Source organism: Juglans regia, chromosome 5 (assembly GCF_001411555.2).
Source record: "Juglans regia cultivar Chandler chromosome 5, Walnut 2.0, whole genome shotgun sequence".
NCBI lineage: Eukaryota > Viridiplantae > Streptophyta > Magnoliopsida > Fagales > Juglandaceae > Juglans > Juglans regia.
Genome location: NC_049905.1, coordinates 14,880,537 through 14,884,156, shown reverse-complemented (window position 1 = coordinate 14,884,156; position 3,620 = coordinate 14,880,537). Strand labels below are relative to the sequence as shown.

Below are 3,620 nucleotides of genomic sequence, written 5' to 3'. Positions count from 1 at the left end.
TACGTCAAGATTTCTATCTTTTATGTCACGTTCATGTTACGTCACGTTACGAAATGTCATGTCTGCCAGTTAAGTCATTCATGTCAATCACGACCCTAAGCGCTGGGATGGGGTAATATCCTAGTGGAACTCCTTTGTTCACGCTGGAGTGTCTAAATAGGTGTGAAATTCCCTGGGTTGACGAAGTACAGTCAACAGGTTGCGAATGGGGCCTAATTAGCTGGTCACCGGAGCGCGCCAGGCACTAACGCCGATGGTGCCACACATTATGTTACGTGTGTCCACAGCAAGTGTGGCACAAACAGATAAGTCATGGGGCCACAACAACTGTGGAGCATGAAGTATGGGGCCACAACAACTGTGGAGCATACACTACGTGAGACACAGCAATTGTGACACGTAGAATACGTGGGGCCACAACAACTGTGGAGTACGTATTAACGCACTCACAGCTGGTATAGACACCTGTGATGTGATGCGGTAATCGGCAGGGACACACGGCTCAAGGGGACCTGTGTAGCACCCATATGGTCACGTTAATGATTAAGTTTATTGAATAAGATTCCAAGTTCAAGTCATGTTTCACGTTATGTTACGTTCAAGTTTACGTTCACGCAATCATGGTAATCCCATGAGACAAGAATATGTTTCAAGTTCATGTTATGTTATATTCACGTTCACGTTATGTTCCAAGTTCATGTTATGTTATGTTCACGTTTACGTTATGTTCCAAGTTCACATTTATGTTATGTCATGCTCAAGTTCAAGTTCAAATTATGCATGTTCATGTTTATGCTATGTTTCAAGTCCATGTTATGTTTCAAGTCACGTTCATGCTAAGCTTCAGTTTCAGTTTAAGTTATGCCAGTTATGTTATGTTGTATGTCAAGTTATGCCATGATTACTTATGATTTGATTTTGCATTCATGCTTTTACTGCCATGCATGCATCATTAACCTGTGTGGAAGTTTCCTGTTAACTTGCTGAGATTTGTAATCAAATCTCACTGTGGTAGTCCCAACTACCATTCCCCCCGAATGGTAGATTTTGCTACAGGATCTGAAGGAGAACTGGGAATCGACCAACTGGAAACGGTTGACTAAGCGATGGTGTGACGTAGATGGTAGTACATCAGTTACCTCAGATTACTACTTATATTTGTGGAGTTCAATCTCCAGCACTCTTTTGATCACAACCATATGGACTATTATTGTGATCTCAGTTGTTTAGTATGTCATTATGTATGAAGTATGTTTTAAGTATTTGGGATATTTCGGTTTGGTGCATAGTATTGCTAAAAAGAAAAATTATCCGCTGCGAATATTGCATAATGCTAGATGCATGTTAGGAATATTGCATCTTATATGTCATGAACGGGGGCAGGTAACCTTGTGTTGCATGTCTCGACGCTTCAAATGTCCGTCCGATCCCAAGCGGAATTTGGGGGCGTCACAACCCTAGCAACTGTGGACTCAGAGGCATGAGCTAATCTAGAATGCCAAATATTAATTGGAGCTTTAACACCTTGTAATGCAGTGAAAGAGGAAATATGAGCAGCTTTAGGATTAGATTTCTTGAGTTTCAGCTGCTTGAGATACATGGGATACAATCTAGCTTCACTCTACCCTTGAAGAAGTGTTTCCTTGGTCTATAGGTCCTTCACAAAGAAATGAGATGATGTGAGCTCAAAGTAACAGTTATTGTCATTGCAAAATTTCTGGATGGATAAAAGATTAGAAGATGCATTAGGGCAATGTAAGATATTGTGTAAAAGAAACTTGTTTTTGGAGTTAAGAAGCATAGAAAAACCTGTGTTGGTGATGAGCAGGCCTCCTCCATTGCCCACTGTGACCTGATCTTTGCCCTGATAAGGCTGTTGTTGTAGGGTCAAGTTGTCCAATTCAGATGTAATGTGGTTGTTGGCACCACTGTTAAGATACCAAGGCTAATCAACTTCTTGTGTGTCATGAGTGTGGGCTGCCATGGCTGCCAACTGAGCTGGTGGATGTCAACCTTGGTAAGTAAAGCCCATCCTGTGATAGTAATCAAGGGCTTGGTGGTTATTTTTGCCACAGATTTGGCATGGTGGGAATTTGGTGGAGGTGAAGGGGCTACTGGATGATTGTGGCTTAAGGGAGAAGTTGCTAGTTTGAATTAGCAGGAGGTCAATTATAGTTGGAAGGCTTGCCTTGCTGGGTGGGGTATTTGGATTTCTTGCCATGGTTAAACTTTGGTTTGTTTGTGAAGAAAGCAAACTGAGTGCCATCACTGGGAAGAGTCTTGTTTTGAGATTCAAGTAATTGCTCATAATTAAGCAATTCAGTTTGAAAATCATCAAATGAAATTGGTTTGTCTCGAGTGGCAAAATTAAGAGATGTGATGAAAGGATTATAAATAGAATTAAGACCTCCGATGACATAGGAGATCAAGTCTTCCTCATCAACAGGTTTACCTGCTGCTGTGAGCTGGTCATACCAGTTTTTGGCAAGGATCAAGTAATCAGAGCAGGTTTTAGTGCCCTGCTGCAATGTTTGGAGCTGTCTTTTGAGGTGGGAAATGCGAGGTTTGAACTGAGGAGCAAATCTGCTAGCTAATGTATTCCATACCATTTTGGATGTTGTCAATCCATAGACTGTGGAGACGATCTTCTCACTAAGAGTGGCATTTAACCAGGCCAAAATAAATTGATCTTTCTTCTGCCAAACCAAGTAATTTGGGTTGAGATCAGAGGTAGATTTCCTAGTGGAATCAATAAGATATTGAGAGGGACAGATTTATGACCCATCAACAATGCTTAGTAAGTGATATGAATCCGCGGGAATGAATTCCCTTGAACCCACAATCAATTTGAAAACTCTCCAAGAAAGCCAAAATCAAGTCAACGGATGGAGAACCTAGACCCGATGAGAACTTGTTTCAAGAACCTAGATTATATCAAAATCTAGACCCGTTGAAGAACCCTTCTCAAGAACCCAGATTGCAAAGAAGGAACGCCACAAAGGTTGTGATTTACCTTTGATAAGTTCAAGAGTTCAATCAAGAACAAGAGGAGAAAACTCAACTCACAAATAAAGCTCAATATTGTCTAACCCCTCAAATGAGGCTACAAAGAGTTTTTAAACCCAAACCTAACCAAAACCCTAGCCAAAATAAAGCCCATTTTATCCAAAATGACCCTTGATGAACAATACTGGCTACAGTACGCGCGGCTACAGTAACCCCTATAATAAATTGATGAAACCCTAGTTCCTAAAAAGTAACTTTCCAAATAAGCCTTTGGCCAAAATACAAGGCCTTCCCAAAAACATAGTTCATAAGAAATAAGACATGTCTTCCACAGCTTGAATCAAGTGGATCAAAACTGGTTCTTCTACTTTTAGACCCATCTTGAGTGTTGGGCTCTTGCTGGTTTCATCCCAAGTGGATTGCACCAATCCTTGCATTGCTTCCTTGATCTTCTTGGCCCTTGATATTGTAATTGGCCCATCTGGAACTTGCAAAGGATCTTTAAGAGTAGGCCCACCTTGGTTCCTATCATTCCCCCTCTCCTCAAAAGGATTCGATCTCAAATCTTCACCTACAACAAAAGGAGAAAGATCAGAAACATTGAAAGTTGCAGA

At 41.1% G+C, this 3,620-nt stretch overlaps 1 non-coding gene across 1 annotated transcript; it reads right to left on the bottom strand.

The window, feature by feature from the left end:
• Positions 1–2,302: 2,302 nt before the first annotated feature.
• Positions 2,303–2,447, bottom strand: LOC118348556. Its single transcript, XR_004801634.1, has one exon. It is a non-coding gene; the product is annotated as a small nucleolar RNA Z247 (small nucleolar RNA).
• Positions 2,448–3,620: the final 1,173 nt, after the last annotated feature.